The following is a 22,057-nucleotide window of genomic DNA, read 5'->3' on the forward strand; positions in this document are numbered from 1 at the left end:
TTATATAATACCCTCCATTTAATTTGCTGCACTCCTTATCCCTGTTTTCCTCATCTTCCCCCATCCTTTACTCGTTCTCCCTCATCTCCACTCCAGACTCACCTTATGCTTTTCCTGTTCCCTCTCTCAGTTCTCTTAAAGGGGAAAAAGGAAAGAAAAATAAAGATGCTGAATTTAACGGCATTCTGTAGGTTTGGTTGTGGTAAGGTTAATGCAGGAGGGGAATTTGTAGGATTAAATTATGGTTTTTCTGACTACCCATTTTAATGCCTTATCCCCTCCATTTTATTCTATTCAGATTAATGGAAATTTTGCTATTATGACTTCTTGGGGTTAATTTAGAATTATTCAATTATCCTTGGGTTCAGAACATGAAAAAATGCATGTTAATACCAACTTTCCAGTGTGCAACTTTAGGCTCTGATCCTACAAATGCTTGTGCACATGTTTAATTTCAAATACATGAGTAGTCTCATTGGACAAAGTTAAACACATGAATAAATGTTTGCAAGATTGGGTTATTAAGGACTCAGTTTTCCAGTAGAGTCTGCATGGATGTCCACTCACAACTCAATGGGTTTAAGGGCCATCTACATATATTCCTTTGCAAGATTAGCCCTTAAAATGTTATTTCCACTTTTCTAATCTCACTAGTACAGAGTTGTTGAAAACAGTTTAATATTTCTTCACTTCCTTCTGACACTTTAGGGATTAAGTGATAAGTAAAGGTGACCTTCAAGGATTTATTTTAAAAATTCTGTTTGCCCTCTTTTGCTTCTTTATGCTATATAGTGAGGCCTGACAATTCTCCTCCCCCCTCGCTTTTTAGCTTAGAAAAATCAGGAATATGAAATCCAGTCTTCCCTGGTTTTGCTGGCAGACTTCTTGTAAGAGAGAGGGATACCTCAGGAGATACATACTGTGACTTCACACACTTTAGTAAAAGGAAGAAGTATTGACTCTTTAACGAAGACCTAGAACAGGTCTAGGCTACAAATTTTTGCCAGCATAGCTGTGTTATTCAAGGTGTGATGAGATGTGACTTCTGACTGACATGGCTGTGCTGGCACTGTAAACACAGTTATACATGTATAACTGTTTTTGACAGTATAGCTTATTTCACTTGTGGAGGGGGAAGCTGGAATAAACTATACTGGCAAAAGCACAGCTTGGCAGTATAAGCTGCATCCACACTAAGTGTTTTGCTGATATAAGTATCAGGTACTCCCCAATGTAGACCTAGCCATGGTTTTGATTTTTGTATTGTTAGCTTCATCTATGCCCAGAGATGGAATAGTATTACTGGCTGCAGTAGGGCTTTTATACAGCATGGTATGTTCATTTTATATCAAAAGTTATTTAAAATCTTTATTAAAGACAAATAACACAAAATCCAACATGGGTGCAGAATCCTTGAGCTCTTCTTTATAATCCTTATCCCACATCCTCTCCCTCTCTTTTTGTTATCCCTCATCTTCTCTTTTTTCATATATATTAAGCTCTTCAGGCCAGAGGCTGCCTTCTTATTTGGGTGTAAAACATCTCTAGCACATTTTTGGGTACTGTAAAAGTAGTAATTAACAATAACTGTGCAGATCTCTATCAAGCCTTCTTAAAACTACACTACCCACTTGCTGAAGTGAAAAAACAGATTGACAGAGCCAGAAGAGTACCCAGATGTCACCTACTACAGGACAGGCCCAACAAAGAAAACAACAGAACGCCACTAGCCGTCACCTTCAGCCCCCAACCAAAACCGCTCCAGTGCATCATCAAAGATCTACAACCTATCTTGAAAAATGATCCCTCACTCTCACAGATCTTGGGAGACAGACCAGTCCTCGCTTACAGACAGCCCCCAACCTGAAGCAAATACTCTCCAGCAACCACACAACAAAAACACTAACCCAGGAACCTATCTTTGCAACAAAGCCTGATGCCAACTCTGTCCACATATTTATTCAAGTGACACCATCATAGGACCTAATCACATTAACCACTCCATCAGGGGCTCATTCACCTGCACATCAACCAATGTGATATATGCCATCATGTGCCAGCAATGCCACTCTGCCATGTACATTGGCCAAACCGGACAGTCTCTATGCAAAAGACTAAATGGACACAAATCTGACATCAGGAATCATAACATTCAAAAAACGGTAGGAGAACACTTAAACCTTTTACTGAGTGGCCAGAGAGGCTGAAGGGTGGCAATTTTGCAACAGAAAAGCTTCAAAAACAGACTCTAAGGAGAAACTGCTGAGCTTCAATTAATGTGCAAACTAGATACCATTAACTTGGGTTTGAATAGAGACTGGGAGTGGCTGGGTCATTACACATATTGAATCTATTTTCCTATGTTAAGTATCCTCACACCTTCTTGTGAACTGTCTAAATAGGCCATCTTGATTATTGCTACAAAAGGTTTTTTCCTCCTGCTGATAATAGCTAATCTTAATTAATTGGCCTCTACAATTTGTATGGCAACTTCCACCTTCTCTGTATGTATGTGTATATATATTTCTTACTATATGTTCCATTCTATGCATCCAATGAAGTGGGCTGTAGCCCACGAAAGCTTATGCTCTAATAAATTTGTTAGTCTCTACGGTGCCACAAGTACTCCTGTTCTTCATGCAGTCAAGTCTATCAAATGGAGTTCCTCCTATGGCAGCTTCTGTTTCAGATAAAATCTTAATCAAGTTGGCAACTTTGTGACTCAAGTGATTCAAAGATCTAGAGTCAATAGAGTATTAGTTCACAAAAATAATTGGTTGTATAAGTCTACCCAGTTTAAGCTGTCATCTGAACTTTCCTGTTGTTCGTCCTATAGGTTGCAATGTCCTGGTTTGTGTACAAGTGTAACACTGCCCTCTACTGGATGGAATATGTCAGATGTGCCTGGTGATGTAAAATACCTAGAGCATTCTGTTGACTGAGCTAAAGTAGCCCTGCTACTACTAAGCCATCCGGTCTGTCTTGTGAGACAATTCAGAGAGAACTACAGGAGTCTTGCAGTCAGAGAAAAATCAAAAGAAAAGGGATTATTTGATTTTCACTATATGGAAGTGAACCATACAGTACTACCAGCTACACTTATTCTAAGTTTACACCGGATAACAACCTCCAACTTAAACAGCAAATGATAAATAATCCTTATGCAAAGAAATTTTCTAGAATGAATAATAGTAGCACACTGCTGCTATTTACATATTGAGCCTAAATGCAAGTTTTCATTAGAAAATGCTGCTCTCATCTAGATCTTTCATCGTTTGGCTACCTCCCTGCCTTTAGCTTCTAAATCAATCTGTTACACATGAAAACCAACAATATCAAGCAGCATTATTGTTTTCTTAAAGGTTTATTTTCCTGCCATTTGTGGGGGATAGAAAGTGACTCCTACCATTGTAGCAAAAATTATGGATACCGACTTCTTTCTACCAGCACCATGACCCAAAAAAAAAAAAAAAAAAAAAAGGACAGGTGCCTTCTTAGGAATCCTTTAAGAAGCAAACTTAAAATATTAATGATACATTTCAGGGCCTGAAAGAACTAAAAGTTATATAGATACTGAAGTAATGATGGAAGAGAAGTGAGGATTTGGCCATTATCACAAAACAAATTCACCATAATCCATTGGTACTGTATTACATACCATTTGGAAACATTCACCCCTGTGAGCTAAGTATTTGTACTGGTATAAGTATTTTCTGCATTGCTAGTGTTACCATCTAATAAATTTTAAAACTTAAATAGTGTTACATTTTAAAACCCTTGTGATGTTAAAAAAAAAATTACAATTTCCCTATGGGATACATAGGTGTTGATCTCATTTTATCCCCTCCTAGCATCCTTTGGTAGAGTCCAGTAGGATGCATTGGGGGTGTGACTTGAAAGCACTGTACTCTACTAAAGCATGCGAAGTCAAAATATATCTCTTGAGACATCCCTTTCTCTCACAATAAGTCCTTAGGGATGCTCTGTTTTGCTGTCTTGCCCTGTTAATAATGTTGCATATGTCCTCTTCCTGGTACTGCTTCTGCACACCAGAAAGCTATCTTAGAGAAGGTAAGAGCCTAGTTTTGCAAGGCGTGGAACTGAAGATGCTCAACCCCTCACATGATTAGGCCCCAAATGATTTGCCAAATGTCACATGCTAAGTCAGCAGCAGAGCCAGGGTTAGAAATAAGGAATATCTGGCTCTTTGCTTTGTGATTATTACTTCTCTGTTTAAAAATAACTTTTTGCATTTTCCAGTTGCCCTGAAATGTGCTGTCTGCCTTACAAAGCAAGTAAAGACATGGTCCCTGGTCAACAGGACACAATTAGTTAGGGTAATGAGAGGAGGGAAGGGAAGGACAAGAATGAGAGTTATAGGATATGACTATTCCGTCAGGCACAGGGGGGCATGGATCAGTGTTCACATTGCACTCCCCATCAGTACCTGGCCCAAGCTGGGGATGCTGATGATCCAACTAGCAGACCAGATTCAGTGATGAATTCTGGTCACATGACACCTGAGGCACATTGCACATCCGCTAAGACGAAGTCAGGCAAATACACATCTTAATGGTTCTGTTGTTGGTTTTTGTTTACCTTTCCTCCCCCTCATCCATAATAGGCAAAATGGCAGAAGTGATTTTTTTTTTTTTTTTAAAGGAGGAATTGAAATGAAATGAGGGAGGTGACTTAGCCAACAGGTTTGGAGGGCAGTATTTAGGCATAAGAGACAGCCTGAAAGAAGACACAAAGACCTTTGTAAGAGAAGGGATATCAAGGCTGAAATCAATTAGTGTGGGAGTGATGTGCAAAAGACCCACAAATCATAAATGTAGTTAGGCATTGTGCCATATCATCCTTGAAGACTAGAAGAAGTTAGAATTTAATGTGCATTGTAGTAGGTATCCCGTGATGTCTCTTCGGAGGGGAGTGACACAGTGGAAAAGACAGATGGTTTGGCAGCAGTATTTTGGATGAACTGGTTGGGGTTGAAGCTAGGGTGCATTACAGAATGCTGTAGAATAAGAATGTGGAGGTGGGACTGGAATAGCAAAGGATGCTACAGTTCAGAATTGAAGAGCATTGGTAGATCTGCATGGAAATCTGGAGTAAAGAATCGGTTTTCAGACAATAGATGCAATCACAATATAGTCACATTCACATAACACTAGAACTAGATCCCTGGTCCATCAGCAGCTAAAACAGATTTCTATTCCTTAAACTTAAAGGAGAGCCATAGGTATGTATTAACAGATTAAGACACTGTCTACAACAGCAAAAAACTTCCCCCAGCAAAGAGTTTATAATTTAAAAGGCATAAATAAGTACAATACAAATAGTAATGAACAACATGGTATGTGAATGTGCAGGTAGACTTCACGGACTATGTGGGTTTCTCAAGTGAATTGAAGGGAAAGCAAGTGTATTCCAGGGGAATCAAACATCTAGTGTTGTGAAACCCTCTATGAGATTCTATATCCTGTAATGCACAAAGATCTGAATTAAAATTTTGCAACAGTCCTTAGAATTTTCCTTAAAAAATACTTTAAAAAAATCTAGAAGTGTACTCATTTTGTTCAGTCTACTAATCTTGTAGTCTGTTTTAAATTTCAGAAGCACTTACCACAGTAATTTAAATTTTAAATTACAGCTGGCATTTCTGAGCCGGTTTCTAGTGGCAACCATCTTGCTAAAAAGGCAATTATCTGTGATGGTAGGAATCAAATCTTCATCTGGTGTAAATCTTTTGTAAGATCATGTAAATTTACAAAAATGTGGGAAAATGTATATGTTGGTTTTTTTTATAAATTAGTAAAGTTTTGGACCTTGTTGCTTGCATTAAGATCATCTCATCCTGAAAGTGACATGGAGGAATCTAAAAAAAATTTGTTGGGAACACCGATTACATTTATGTATGTAAATAGTAGCCTAGATCTGTATTTTGGAAAATAGGACAGTCCTGTATAAAAACTCTCCATTGATCTTATTGTGTTGGCTAAAACTAATTAGTAATACACATTGCGCACGCACTGTGGGAAAGAGACTGAGAGACCTTCCCCATCGGGCCGTATGAACTGGAACCGTAAACCCACTGAACATTAAACCCCACCAAATGAGGGTAGACCCATCCCCACCCCCGTATTCACTCACTATGCCCAGCATACTGAACATAGCCGTTGTGTGGATAACTTACCCTATATCTTGATGTCTGTACTCTGACCGGTTAAACTTTTCCCCCAGTCGGGGAGATTGCAGATTATTATGTGATCCTTGCTCCACCAGCTCCTAAATCGAATTTTGCACCCCCTGATAATCTGTACCTTATCCCCTGACAACCAGAAACTTCTATGCTTGAACTCTGTACCGTTCCTTATTTCAACATCATCATGAATTCTCTCTCAGGCAAAACTCTTTTTGAAATTAATGGGAGTTTTGTCTCAAAACAAACTAAAAACTGAGCCAAGAATTCAGAATTTGACTACAGGGTTATTGTTGGGGGTTTTGTTCTAATACTATATTAAGAATACATTTAGAATGGTGTGTGTATGTATGTATGTCACATACATCTTCTAGTGGCTGCTACTTGTGGATGCATACACAGTAAATGGCTTTACGAAAAAAAATAGTGATATGTTGCTGTGATTTTGTTTAAAGGTTTTGAATGGTGCTTGGTACTGGGGCAACTTAAATTAACTAAAACAACTGTTATTTTGTATCTGCAGTCAGAATTCACCCTTAAGAGCTTGAATTTTAGTGGAATTGAGTTCCAAGATAGCTCAGTCACTTTCAGGATGAGCCAAAGAGCCAAATAACGCAAAAAACCATACAATCCACAAATCCTTTTGCAAGTTGAAAAACAGGGAGTATCCTGGTGGGTAAGAAAGCAGAACATCTTATACAAAGTGGGAGTTATGCCAAATAAGCCTTACACAGCAAGTACAAAATTATTAAAGTGAACCCATTACTAGATACAGAAGAAACTTTTAACATAAAGATAGGATAGGCAGACTTAATCCATATAGGAAATATAATTTTTGAACATTGTATGAATAGAATATAACTGGAAGATCTACAGACAAAAATTACAATTGTTAGTTCTTGATGTGACAAAAGCATTGATTAAAATGTCAGCCACCTTGTGGCCAGATATTTTCTTTCAAGTATTAGCAGTGTTGAAAGAGGACCTAGACTGAGTTGTTTCAACTTCTCTGACCTTTGAAAGTAAAATTTACAACCCTCTGTATTAAAACTGTGTCTCAAACAAAGCTCTTCTCAAATATAGTTTACTTATTTTTAGGCCATGTCTCTAACCACTTTCTTCCTGAGTCCTTTGGTTTATCACCGATTCCGTTCAAATATCTTATCCACATGTTCTCATGGTATCCCTTGTACATCCTGAAGACTAACATATCCCCTCTTAAACACCTTTTCTCCAGTAAGAACAATCCTTGTTCTTATAGCATTGTTGCATAGGTTATCCTCATAATCTCAGGATCCTGAAAAAGGCATGAGAGGAGATTACTAATCCAATAACCGATTTAACAGTTACTTGAAGAGAGGGGAGGTGCCATGAAAGAACTGGAGATAAACAAAAGCAAACATAATCCTAATCTTTGAGGAGAGAGAATAGGGAGGAGCAAGTAACTGTCTCATCCATGGCAGGCTAAATTGTAGGTGTTAATTAGGGACGAGATCACAAATAGAATTTATAAATTTCAGTTTAAAACAATATTACCAGTCTGGTGTTGAGACCAAGTCCTATCATTATTACTCCTGTGGGAATTCTGTGCCAAAGAATTAAAAATTATGCACACAATATTTTAAAATTCTGCATTTTTTGTCAAAATAATGCAATATAATCCGGCTAGTTTAAATTTTGGTAATTTATTTAAACTACAATACAATGGATGGAGAATGGGAGCGAGGCGCATTGGAGGAAATCAACCTTCTTCTGTCTAATAGTAATATAGCTAGTATTGACTCTTTACTTCTAATTATTAGTCAACAAATATATGCAGCTATATGCTCAGTGTTACATCACAGGCAACTGAAGATCAAGTGATGGCTGGGGACTCAAACTCACAATTTATACTGGCTACTGACCATCTCCAAAATGGTCAGTAGTAAACAGTTCATGGAGCACATTTTGTTAGGAAATTTTTTCAGACCAAAAATTTAGACCAGTTCTAATCACTAAAGCACCATAAGCATTTATAAGGCCATACTGTCCTGTACAATAAGGCTCCTTTCCACCACTCCGGTAATGTAAAGGAGCCTTAAATTTTTACACCTGTTTTATACTCCTGGGGGAATTCACTAAGAACAATGGGAACAATTCACTAAGCAGGCAGGCTGCTACATTCTCCTTTACCAGAGGAAACAGAGCCTGCCCTGCGCCTACATTTTCAGAAATACCCCAAAGCCCTGCCCCTCTATGTTGAGTGTGCTGCTATAGTGAGCAAGAGGGACAGAGTGGCTCTCTCATACACATGACTACCTAACCCCCCCACCAGCCATGATTTACGTCTCTACCAGCTGCTCTGGGTGCCCAAACCGACCTGTCTGCACTGCTAGGGCATGGGCGCATGACCACTCTTGCAACTTCTGTCAGAAGTCATTTTTCTGCAGATAAGCAAAGAAATCTGTGGGAGCCATGAATTCTGCGCACACGCAGTGATGCACAATTCCCCCAGGAGTACATTACGTAAGCAGGGGAATGGTCCCACTATTTGGGGGAACTTTCCTGGCTTATACACTACCCTGGTGAAATTGGCTAGTGAAAGGATCTGAGTCCTTGCTCCCACTCCCTTTACCCAGATCCCTGCCCGACCTCGAGGAGTTACCTTCGACTCTCCAGTGTGGCAGAGTCCTCATAACCCTGACAAGGTTGGGACCAGGATTCCTGGGGGTTTGACCCCCAATCTTACAGTCACTTACGACAGGGGCTAGTGTGTCCTCACTTCGGGGTACTCTCTGCACTGTGGAAGCTTCACTGACACACTGATCATTGCATATGGTTCAAGCAAATATAATTTAACAGAAATCCATTTAAAAAATGAAAAAAAATGGGAAAGGTTAAAGAAAAATACATAACCCTGCTCTGTCGCACAGGGATATCACAAACAGCAGTTTCTGGAATACAAGAGAAGTTCATAGTCTGTCCCTCACATGTCCCAGGCCTCCTTCTCAGGCCCTGGCTGTGCTGCAGGAATGCCATGGCTCAGGCACTTGCTCAGACTCTGGACACACACCCTCAGACTCTAGGTGGCAGGACCCTTTCCAGCATTGGACCCCCTCTTGGGGTTACAATCCATGCCACTCAAGTCTAACCTCCCAGGCCTCTTGCCTGGGAGCATCTCCCTGCATTGGGCCCTCTGCCCAGGGTTCCCATCGCTCTTCCCAGCTGCTAACTGCACCCAGCTCCAGCCCCAGCGCTGCTGCTGGAGCTCTGCTTCCAGCCCCCTGGGCTGCTCCTCTGGCCAGCGTAGCTCTGTGTCTCAGCTCAGGCTCGTGCTCTCTCCTTAATTTGGCTCTGCTCTGGCCCAGGCAGTTCCAGCTCACACAGAGAATGGGACCCCTGACTTCCTCATTAGCCTGCCGGCCCTCTCAATCAGGCTGACCTGGAGCTTCGGCCTTGCCCCATTGTCCCTGGGGACTATCAGGGTCCTGGTTACCTACAGCCCTTCCCCCTTTTTTTGGTACAGGGAGCTAGCCAACCAAACCCACCCACTACTTTTTAGTAAGAGGTCAACAGTCCCCTTAAATAAATATTAGATCTATCTATAATGCTGTGATAACTGAGCTCCTGATCAAGACTGAAAAAGTCTGACATTTTCTAAATTTTCAAGTTTCTTGTAATTGTCATGCAAATAAATGATTTAAGATTTCAGTTAGTTGGCTGTATGATTACAATACTCTTTTCTAATATTATTCAATATTTTCTTTTGAAATAGGAAAATTTTTCCTGATCAACAAATAAAATGATCATACTGCAAAGCCAACAATAACTGGACTGATGCTTTGTTTACTCATGTATATATGCGTAAGACCTGTTGTATTCATTTAGATGTAATATATGTGCCAATATTGTTAACAACCCATCACTGTCCAACATTAAACAGTGTTAAATAAGGTCCTGGGTTTGTTATACAGAGACCTCAGCCTACTCAGTACTATGGTGCAAACACCATTAAAAATCCATTTGACGTTTATTAAAAGATACAGAAAAGGAAATAGTTAAAGCATTTAAAATCTAAAACATTCCTTGTTCCCTTTTCCGTTAGCTGAAGAAAAAAAATTTGACAGTCTTTTAGATGGCACTAAAGAGAAAGGACTAATTGTCCTTTTGGGTGAAAGAAAGGACATTCTTTGATATGGGCTAGAGTTGCTGCTGCTGTTAAAGTCCAATCCTGTTTCATCCTAGATGGTGTCTAGGATTCAGCTGGAGCATCTGTACAGGTGCTGATGTCATTTGGGTCCCTCTCTGGCCCAGTCTGCTCAGGACATCTCTCAGGGTGATGGAGGCCCTGGTTCTCAGGAGACAGTGGGGTGGCAGCTGCGGCCATGATAGTGAAGTTTGCTCCAATAGCCAATTTTTCTCCTCAAAGTCTTTTTCTTTAAGGACCCTCAACATTCACCACTGAATTGGTGCCTCCTCCTGGTACTCTGAGGATTAGCTTGAGGCCGATATCCCCTCACCTCCAGTCCACAGTTTGCACACTGTCACTGCTGTCCTCCTAAACAGGGGCAGCGAGTTGTATGGGCCTGTGGTGCCCAGCCTCCAGCAATATTCAGGGCCCAGGCTCCACCAATGTTTGGGGCCAGGTCTCTCTCCTGGCCCTGCCTGCTGCTCCCCTAAGTGTCCCCTGGACCCCACTTGCTGCCCTCATGCATCTCTCCTGGGTCCTGGAGCCTCCCTGCCTCTCCCCTGCAGCTCCATGCAGACTCCACTCTGCTGGCTCCCGGTATCAACTGCTGCCGCAGGGTCCTAGCACCCCCCCTCCATCCACTAGTGGCAGGGCAGGCCGCCCTTCCACCTCTGACCCTTACATTTTCTGGCAGGACCCTCCATCAGCACAAAGGGCCCCCCTGCCCACAGTCACTGCTCCTGCCCCATGCTGGGCAAGGGGCAGCCCCATCCCCCACCCCCAGTGAGGCTACAGTGAGGGGCAGCAGCAGGGGCAGAGGTGCATATGTGATGGCAGCCACCCCCAGCACCTACCACAGGGGAAGCAAGGGGGCTTCCTGGACCTGAGAGGGGCCCTAGGAGCACATGCAGTGATGCGGGATGAGTGTGCTGCCATGGGGGAAGAGTGGGGCCCCTCCCCCAGAGCTCACTGCTGCTGGGAGGCAGAGGGCTGGGGGGAGTCCTCCTGTCTGGCCCCAGCCTGGGGGCAGCCTACCTGCACCCCAAACGCCTCAGCCCAACCCCAGAGCCCACACCCCCAGCCACAGCCCTGACCTCCCCACACCCCAACCCTCTGCCCTAATCCTGAGCCCCCTCCTGCATCATGAGCTCCCCAGCCCCACCCCACAGTCCTCACCTCCTCTGCCCTAACCCCAAGCCTCCTCCTAAACCCCTCATCCCCACCCCTGCACCTCTCCAACAGCTTGCAACTCCTTCCTCCTCTGATCCCCAAACTCCCTCCCACAGTCTGCACTCCCTCCCCCTTCCCACAGTCTGCACTCCCTCCCCCTTCCCACACACCCCCAAACTCCCTCCCAGAGCCTGCAATCCAATCCCCTGCCCCAGCCCAGGGCCTGCACCCCAGACCTCCTCCCCCCAACCAAACTCCCTCACAGAGCCTTAGGCAGGTGGGGGGGCAGGTACTGGGCACCACCAAAATTTCTACAAACCTGCCACCCCCTACTCTTAAAGCCTCTCTCGCAGCATCAGGAACCACAGCATCCTCTTCGTGACTCAGCCCTCCAGCCATGTCACTACCTGTGTTCCCCTCTTCCAGAGGAGTTTAGCTACTCAATAGTCCCAGGCAGCCCTCTTGCTCACTACCTCACTGCCTCTCACCTGAGAGGTGGTAGGGAAACCCAGGCCTGCCCTCTTCTCCTGGTTCTAGCCCAGGGACCCTCAGCTCAGCAGTCTGGGATTTCTCTCTCTCTGGCCTCACTGCTCTATCCCTGAGCTTCTTCCTATTGCTAGGTCCCTTTTTCTTCCTGGGCCTACCAATTCCCTAAGCCTCCTCCCTCTTTTAGGGTTGCCAGGTGTCTGGTTTTTGAGTGGAATGCCCAGTCCCTGGGGGCTCCAGTCAGCACAGCTGAACAGGCCACTAAAAGTCTGGCTAGCGCAGAGCTAGCAGGTTCTGTGACCAGCTCTGCATGGCTCCCAGGAAGCAGCTAGCATGTCCCTCTGGCTGCTTGATTTAGGGGTGGCCAGGGGAGCGCAGTGTACTGCCCTTGCCTGCAGACACCGCTCCAAGTACTGATACTGCAGCTCCTATTGGCTGGGAACCATGGCCAATGGGAGCTGCAGGGACAGTGCCTGTGGGAAGGAGGGAGCCTCCTGGCTCCCCTTCTGCCTAGGAGCCACAGAGACATATCACCATTTCCTGGGAGCTGTACCGACTTCCTCTGTCCTTGAGAAATGCTGGGGCCTCCAGAGGTCAGCACCACGTGGAGCCTGCACCCCAAACCCCCTCCTACAGCCCAACCCTCTGCCCCAGCTCAGAACCCCCTCCTACACCTAAGCTTCCTCCCAGAGCCGACACCCCAACCCCCTGCCCCAGCCCTGAGTCCCCTCCTGTATTCCAAACCCCTCAGCCACAGCCCAGAAACCCCTCCTGCTTCCCAAACCCCTAATCCCCAGCCTCACCCCAAAGCCCACACCACCAACTGGAGCCCTCACCCCCCCACCTGCATCCCAACTTCTAGTCCCCTCCACACCCTGATCCCATCATTTCTGTCCCCACTCCAGTTACTGCACCCCCAGCCCAGAGCCCATACCCTCTCCCACACTCAAATCCCTAGCCCAGAGTCCCCTCCTGTGCCCCAGCCCCACCCCAGAGTCCACACCTCCAGCCAAAGCCCTCATCCTGCACCCCAACCCTCTCCCCCAGGCCAGTGAAAATGAGCAAGGGTCGGGGAGAGCAAGCAACAGAAGGAGAGAGTGAGCAGGCTTGGGGGTGGGGCCTTAGAAAAGGGCTGGGGAAGGGGTGGGACATCAGGGAAGGGGTTGGGTTGGGCAGGGCAAAGTATTCCATTTTCTTCCATTAGAAAGTTGGTAACCTTACCCTCATCCCAAGGAGTGACTGCAGTCTCCACTCACTGTCCCCTGGGAGTGTCTGCCTTTTCCCAGTAGCCCCTTCTTTTTCAACTCCTGGGCTTTATAGGCCGTGCCTATACCTGAGCCTCCTTAATCAGCTACTTAATGGGTTAATTAGCTCATCTGGCCTGCATTCAACCCTGCAGGGTGAGTGTGGGGTAGTCACCCCATCACGGACCTACAAAGGGAATGGTGGGTGGAATGGTCCACCCCCTCATTATTTTGTCTGCCAATTAGGCGTAGCTTCTGACACATCAATTTTGGTTTGCTAATTTCTGGTTCCACATTTTTCTTGTTTACCAAGCATAAGCTTAACACAGTCTTTGAGTTTTATCAGTAGGCCTTTTTGTTTGGACTAATTCAGTTTTTGTATCTCCCTTTTGTACCTTTTTCCATCAACATTTGTTGTTATAGGTTATTGTGACATCTTATGAATAAGGCTGTGAGTCTTTCACGAAGGTCATGGATTCCGGGACCTCTGTGACTTCTACAGTGGCTGGTGTGGCTAACCCCAGGGCCACCGGAGCAGCTCAGGGCAGCCCAGGGCCAGCTGCACCAGCTATTGCTTGGACAGCCCCAGGCAGCTGGTCCTGGGCACTGTCCAGGAGCAGCAATGGTGGGGCCCCGGGCCGCCTCCTGCCCGGAGGAGCAGGGGTGGTGGGGTGCTTCCCCCTGCTCAGAGCAGCCGTAGTGGCAGAGCCCCGGGCCACACACCCCCCCCCACCCGGAGCAGCAGTAGCGGTGAGGTCCTGGGGTGCCATCCCCTACCTGGAGCAGTAGGAACAGCAGGGCTCAGGGGTGCTGGGAGCAGCAGGGGTGGTGGGGTGCTTCCCCCTGCTCAGAGCAGCAGCGGCTGCAGGGCCCCAGGCCACCTCATCTGGAGCAGCAGCAGTGACAGGACCCCGGGCCGCCCACTCCCCAGAAGCAGCATTGGCAGGACCCCAGAGCCCACTCAGCAGCAGTGGGGCTCCACAGCGGCCCCACCCCCAGAGCAGCAGCATCTGCGGGAGTGCCCTCCCACCCCTAAGATTTAGTTAGGGGTGTTTTTAGTAAAAGTCATGGACAGGTCACAGGCAGTGACTTTGTTTATTTATTTATTAATGACTTTTACTAAAAATACCCATGACTAAATCATAACTTTTTACAGTAAACTTGTAAATTATGGTAAATTTGTAGGCTTAATGATTGCAAAAGGCCCATTATACTTACTGGATATCTCATATTTTTCAGTTTATTTACTTCAGCTTAGTATCAGTGTCACTGTGGTGGGGAGAGAAGGTCTGTCTTATGCAGTACACAATGCTAGTTACTCCTGGGGGAATTTTCTGCCACTGCATGTGTGCATAATTAATGAGCCGTGAATACTTTTAATTTTTTGCTCAGAAAAAAGCTTCTGCTGAAAAGTTGCTGCAGTACTGCCTTTTGCCCACCAGAGGGTGCTGTGGCAATAGAACAGAGCAGCAGATCCCAGCAGCAAATATCTTCTGTAGTTCCTCCTTTTGCCCACCAAAGGGTACTGTGGCAATAGAACACAGCAGCTGCTCCCAGCCAGCTAGGGAAGAGAGAAAGCCTGCAGAGCCTTCTCCACAGCACCTGTCAGACCAGGTCAGGAGACAGGGGTTATGGGGACAAAGACAGCCTGGGGTGCTGGGGGATCAGACAGGGGCCCATAAGGGCTAGAAACGGAGGACTGACTGGGGCAGGGGATGAATGGGAGTGGAGCTGCAGGGTCCCAGGGGGGAGGGAGGTGCGGGGCCACATTGTGACAGGGGAGGGGTGTAGGGCCACATAGGGACAGGGTGGCTGAGTGGGGGTTAAGAAACATGTAGGGACAGGGGAGGGGGTGCAGAGCCACATGGGGTTGGGGGAGTGGGTGTCTGAGGTGGAGGGACACGTGGTGCAAGGACACATGGGGAAGAGGCTAGGGGTCAGCCAGGGTCTGCATGGGGAAGCTCCCCGCAAAAGACCTGTTCCATACTTTCCCATCCATACCCAACAACCCTCCAAATTCACACCCAGGCTCCTTCCCAGCAATTATTTCCCTCTCCCTCAGCTCCTCCTTTACCCCTGACTCGCCCTAGCCTTTGCACTGCTTCTGGGGGTACAGGAAATACATTTCTGTATTGTAGTTTAAATTAATTATTACTCAGAGTTCTGTATTAATATGCCTAGTAAGGAATCTATTTGTCAAAAAACATTTTCTGGATCTTTTTTGTTGTCTGTATTGTTCCAGACATACTTGCCTGACAGGTATTTTGAAATAAATGACCAAAAATAATTGAAACTGGTGTGATTGTATTGTGTTATTTTGACAAATATGCAGAATTTTAAAATATTGTGCACAGAATTTTTAATTTTTGGTGCAGTATTCCCCTAGGAGTACTAGTTAATGCTTGGGCTGTCTATCAGACAGCAGTCTGTTGTCTCCAGAGGGCTGGAAGGAGTGGATCATCTGTGGCTTCTCCACCCCCTTTCACTTCAGTGTTGCTAAACTCACACATTTGGGAGGACATGGAGCAGGTCCTCAAAGAATCAATCCTGAAGCACTTACATGAGAGGAAAGTGATCAGGAACAGTCAGCATGGATTCACCAAGGGAAGGTCATGCCTGACTAATCTAATCGCCTTCTATGATGAGATTACTGGTTCTGTGGATGAAGGGAAAGCAGTGGATGTATTGTATCTTGACTTTAGCAAAGATTTTGACACTGTCTCCCACAGTATTCTTGTCAGCAAGTTAAAGAAGTACGGGCTGGATGAATGCACTATAAGGTGGGTAGAAAGTTGGCTAGATTGTCGGGCTCAACGGGTAGTGATCAATGGCTCCATGTCTAGTTGGCAGCCGGTGTCAAGTGGAGTGCCCCAGGGGTCGGTCCTGGGGCCGGTTTTGTTCAATATCTTCATAAATGATCTGGAGGATGGTGTGGATTGCACTCTCAGCAAATTTGCGGATGATACTAAACTGGGAGGAGTGGTAGATACGCTGGAGGGCAGGGATAGCATACAGAAGGACCTAGACAAATTGGAGGATTGGGCCAAAAGAAATCTGATGAGGTTCAATAAGGATAAGTGCAGGGTCCTGCACTTAGGACGGAAGAACCCAATGCACAGCTACAGACTAGGGACCGAATGGCTAGGCAGCAGTTCTGCGGAAAAGGACCTAGGGGTGACAGTGGACGAGAAGCTGGATATGAGTCAGCGGTGTGCCCTTGTTGCCAAGAAGACCAATGGCATTTTGGGATGTATAAGTAGGGGCATAGCGAGCAGATCGAGGGACGTGATCTATTCGACATTGGTGAGGCCTCATCTGGAGTACTGTGTCCAGTTTTGGGCCCCACACTACAAGAAGGATGTGGATAAATTGGAAAGAGTCCAGCGAAGGGCAACAAAAATGATTAGGGGTCTGGAACACATGACTTATGAGGAGAGGCTGAGGGAACTGGGATTGTTTAGTCTGCAGAAGAGAAGAATGAGGGGGGATTTGATAGCTGCTTTCAACTACCTGAGAGGTGGTTCCAGAGAGGATGGTTCTAGACTATTCTCAGTGGTGGAAGAGGACAGGACAAGGAGTAATGGTCTCAAGTTGCAGTGGGGGAGGTTTAGGTTGGATATTAGGAAAAACTTTTTCACTAGGAGGGTGGTGAAACACTGGAATGCGTTGCCTAGGGAGGTGGTGGAATCTCCTTCCTTAGAAGTTTTTAAGGTCAGGCTTGACAAAGCCCTGGCTGGGATGATTTAATTGGGGATGGGTCCTGCTTTTGAGCAGGGGGTTGGACTAGATGACCTCCTGAGGTCCCTTCCAACCCTGATATTCTATGATTCTATGATTCTACGATACACTCTTATATGCAGCACAAGCTTTTTGATTAATAAGATCCCAAGCAAGAGCGAAAAGACAGGTTGCTGGGATGGCAATGTGAATTCTCCACTAGTTCACAGTGTGTGTGTGGGAGTCTCTCTGTGTAATCAGTTACTGTATGCATCTTCCTCCAGTTCCATTTATGAAAAGGGACATCAAGCTATGGATTGCTTAGCCAATACTAGATACTGAAAATTGAGAGGCCTTAAAGTAGTTGCTTTCCTTGTGTGTATCACTAACTGTACACATACTGGGGATTTAAGGGCAGTGCTCTGCTTGAAAATTATATCACTTTGCACCCCTGGGATATGTAAATATTTTGAGCCAGATTCACTAGTATGCTCTCTGATGCAAAGCAGCTCCAGTGAAGCAAAGACTTTAGATAATGGCATAGAGAGTACACTTATAAAGTTTGTGGACGATACCAAGCTGGGAGGGATTGCAAGTGCTTTGGAAGATAGGATTAAAATTCAAAATTATCTGGACAAACTGGAGAAATGGCCTGAAGTAAATAGGATGAAATTCAATAAGGACAAATGCAAAGTACTCCAGTTAGGAAGGAACAATCATTTCCACACATACAAAATGGAAAATGACTGCCTAGGAAGGAGTACTGTGGAAAGGGATCTGGAGGTCATAGTGGATCACAAGCTAAATATGAGTTAGCAGTGTAAAGCTGTTGCAAAAAAAGCAAACATTCTGGGATGTATTAGCAGGAGTATTGTAAGCAAGACACGAGAAGTAATTCTTCCGCTCTACTCTGCGCTGATTAGGCCTTAACTGGAGTATTGTGTCCAGTTCTGGATGCCACATTTCAGGAAAGATGTGGACAAATTGGAGAAAGTACAGAGAATAGCAACAAAAATGATTAAAGATCTAGAAAACATGACCTATGAGGGAAGATTGACAAAATTGAATTTGTTTAGTTTGGAGAAGAGCAGACTGAGAGGGGACATGATAACAGTTTTCAAGTACATAAAAGGTTGTTACAAGGAGGAGGGAGAACAATTGTTCTTCTTAACCTCTGATGATAGGACAATAAGCAATGGGCTTAAATTGCAGCAAGGGCAGTTTAGGCTGGACATTAGGAAAAACTTCCTAACTGTCAGAATGGTTAAGCACTGGAATAAATTGTTTATGGAGGCGGTAGAATCTCCATCATTGGGGATTTTTAAGAGCAGGTTGTACGAACACTTGTCAGGGATGGTCCAGATAATAGTTATTCTTGGCTTGAGTGCAGTGGACTGGACTAGATGACCTCTCAACGTCCCTTCCAGTTCTATGATTCTATAAGCTATACATCCAGTTTAATTGGTCAGTTAAATTTAAATTGGGATTATATATATTTGGCCCTTTGATAGGTCATATATAAAAATGTTACATGATATGCCTGACACTGGGCAGGTAAACATTCACAACCCTGGATTTCAGATTATTGGTGTAGGCAGTTTTTGGCTGTGTAAACACAATTGGGTGCTGTGTGTCACGTTGCTATGAATTAAAAGATTGGGGGGGGGAGGAGGAGCGGGATTTCTTACCCCAGTGTCGTTTAGTGCCCCTCAGGAGATGGAGGATCCAGCTGTGTGATTCAAATAAGACCCTCACAGCCCCACTCACCAGCCGTCTGTTTGTGCGTGTGGAAATCTCCCTGGTCTCATGATGGCCTGAGACACGAGCCCCTCACCCCAAATCTTGCTTGGTCCCCTCTCCAGTGAAGGACGCTGAATCTGGCGCCGTTGCATCCTGGCTTTGCCTGCTGCCGGGGACACCCCCGCCTGAATGCAGTGGGCAGTGCCAGGCGCTCCGCGCCGCCCAGTTAGACGTGAGAGCAGAGAGAGGGAGGCCGGGAAAGCGCTTCCCCTGTCTCTGAACCGGCAGATCCGGGTCTTGTGGTCTAGACTGACGTGGTCAATCGAAAATCAAAACAGAAGGGGAAAGGTTCCGCAGGGCTGGTTCCTGGGGCTGAGCCGCGGCTGCTTCTGCCTGTCGAGCAGGCGGAGCGAGAAGGCGGCAGCGGGCACGGCACCAGACTCCAGGGCAAGGTGAGTGTCTGCCTCTCCGTGCACCGTGTCTGCAGGTTTGGTCTGTTTCCACATTCACGGTAGGGTTTGGGGACTGCGGCGGGGGGCCGCGGGGAGACTGCCCCTTCCAGCTGTGTTGCTGTGCAGAACCAGATTCTGTCAAAAAAGTTTCAGAGGAACCCCTCCCTTCAGCCCTTATTTACACTGAGATCTGAGAGACTGGAGAAGCCTTTCAGGGGAAAGGGTAAAAGCCCCAACGCTGAAAACTAGACTGGATAATAATAACCCTGCACTTAGAATAACAACACTGCACTAACCCCAAGGCCATGGGTTAGTTGGATCCAGTGAGGCTTTGTGAGCTCTCCTGTAAATTTGATCTGTGATTTAAAGCCTGTTAAAGTACAAAAAATCTCTTGACATCTCTTTCACAGACATCTTATAGGTGTCAAGAAAAGATGCACTGCTAACTGTCTGGGAGATCTTGTTTTTTTCGTTTGTTTTTTATAAAAAACTAGTGAAACATCTGTACACTTTATATTTGGAAATGTAATTTAATTATATTTTTAACATGCAAAGTTGTTCATATCTCTCAGGCAGTGCATGACATAGTCTGGGTTCAAATAATATTTTGTTAGCTAAATCAGCTTTGTATTCACTCTTTGGCAATATAACTAGCGAAATTTTTGGTGAATTTTTAAAAAAAAAAAAAAGTTATTGGTGGACCGACAGATAAACCACTGCAGTATGTAGGTATTAGCTATTATGCTTTCTGAAAAAGCACACACCACTAAGTGGGAGAAATCAGACTATATTTTGCAAGCCATATTATTGGCAAAAAGATACAGTCATATTATTAATCAGTTTGTATAGGTGTTTGGAATATGTGATTCTGCTCAGTGCTCCTTCACAGTGCTATAGTGGCATGTGTTTATAGAATATTATACTAAAGTAGGAACCACTTTCAGAACACACAGGTAGCATATATGATTATTCGTATATTCATAACCATTATGAGGTCAAATTCTTAGGTGCTGACCTGCAACTCACTCAGTGACTTCACTAGGAGTTTTGAGGGCTTAGTAGGTGCTCAGCACCTCTCTAGATTTGATCTGTGTGTGTATTTTAAAAATTAATGTCTCTTCTGTTTCTAAGTTATTTGGTACTGGGAGACTCTTTATTTGTCTTGTACAAAGCTGAACATTCCGTCTATGCTTATAACCAAGTTTTCAAAAATGGTCTAAAATTTTAAGTGCCTCAGATTTTGGATATTTAAATTGACTTACCGAAAATTAGCAGCCTTTTTGAAAATGTTGGCCTAAATGCATACTGTGATCACTGATGAAGGTCCCAGTCTTGCAAGTTTCAGAGTAACAGCCGTGTTAGTCTGTATTCGCAAAAAGAAAAGGAGTACTTGTGGCACCTTAGAGACTAACCAATTTATTTGAGCATGAGCTTTTGTGAGCTCACGAAAGCTCATGCTCAAATAAATTGGTTAGTCTCTAAGGTGCCACAAGTACTCCTAGTCTTGCAAGGGGGGACAAACATTGGTGGGTTGCCCCCTTCTAAGAGATCTTTGCCGGAATGGGGCCTTACTGAGCTTCGTCATTTCAAAAACAATGCTTCCCAAAAGCAGATCTCATTTCAAAGACCTCAAAATAAAAAAAAACTAATTTTGATTCCTTGTTACATACAGTGACAGGAAATAAATCCTAAATAATCCCACTGAATTCTCCATATTCTTCTGACCTGTTCAGATTCAAGAAATCTGCCTAATTATTATTACTGACAATCAATTTAAAGTTTGACCTTGTAGTATATTCTTGACAATCTTAAGAATGTGATCTGAATAGTGAAAGCAAATGACAACAGAGAGAGTGTATGTATTCTAATGGTTAGAGGTGAGGGCAATGAGTTCAATATTGATTGCCATTCCTTCCCTTGCCACTGCTGACTTGGCAAAGTCAATTAATGTTTTTGGTTTTTATTTTCTCCTTAGGCAATATATGGGAATAACAATTCTTGTCCACTTCAAAGTGGTGTTGTGTGGATCAACTGATATTTCTGAGGAGATTTAAGATTCTTGTATGAAAGGTGCTATAGAATTGCAAAGTAGTACGTATTAGAATTGCTGTTGGTCTACTTAAGGATCAGCTCAGCTTTGCTTTGTTGCTAGTGCACTTCACAGATGCACTGGTCATTCTTTGGCCCCCTCTTGGAGCATGAACTAGACCCTACCACAGATTTGAGATTGCAGTTGCAGCCACTGAATGGCTGTAGTATTTTTCTGTGGACTAAGTGGCTAATTTCTCTGATTCTTGATTCCCATAGAATCATGTTCATTATATTTATTTTTATCTAGTTTCTTATACTGCACTCATCACCATGGCTTTAGAGCATCCTCCCCGTCCCATCTTTATCTCCTCTGAGTTCCCAGCACACAGCCCAGTAATTTGGTCTACATGCTGGGTGGGACCAGTATTTGATCCTGAATCTGAACAAAAATTAGCATGATAAGAATTACTGATGTCCTACATCGTTATTAAAGATGTTATCAGTATAAATGGCATTTTGCAGTGCAGTTTAGGATTTATTCATCATTTTATAACTGGACTATCTAGATAAGGTCTGTTTTTATCAGGTGGAGTTCTGACTTTGGAGAAAGTTAGCTTCTTATTCACTTCTTGTTTGGCTGTTTTCTCATTTCCTACTTTCATATATTTAGACTTGAGAAGTACTGATGTGTGGAATTTATTTGCATAACAGACTTGTCATAAAAAAAACCTGATAGTCATGCTTCAGAGTACATTGTAATAGATATTTTAGGTACTAAACTACCTCCTTAAAGGCCCAGTCTTGCTCCCGCTGAAGTCCATGGCAGCAGAATTGGTCACTAATTTTG

General features: G+C 44.4%; 1 protein-coding gene across 2 annotated transcripts in view; it reads left to right on the plus strand.

The window, feature by feature from the left end:
* The first annotated feature begins 18,943 nt into the window (after positions 1 to 18,943).
* SMIM14 (small integral membrane protein 14) overlaps positions 18,944 to 22,057 on the plus strand; it is a 69,966-nt gene continuing 66,852 nt past the window's right edge. Inside the window, exon 1 of one of the 2 annotated variants that reach the window (XM_073342254.1) lies at positions 18,944 to 19,179. The gene's annotated coding sequence lies outside the window, so the exon portion shown is untranslated. The remainder of the gene's footprint in view (positions 19,180 to 22,057) is intronic. The other variant, XM_073342253.2, reaches the window with a different exon arrangement.

This window comes from Lepidochelys kempii, chromosome 4, assembly GCF_965140285.1.
Source record: "Lepidochelys kempii isolate rLepKem1 chromosome 4, rLepKem1.hap1, whole genome shotgun sequence".
NCBI lineage: Eukaryota > Metazoa > Chordata > Testudines > Cheloniidae > Lepidochelys > Lepidochelys kempii.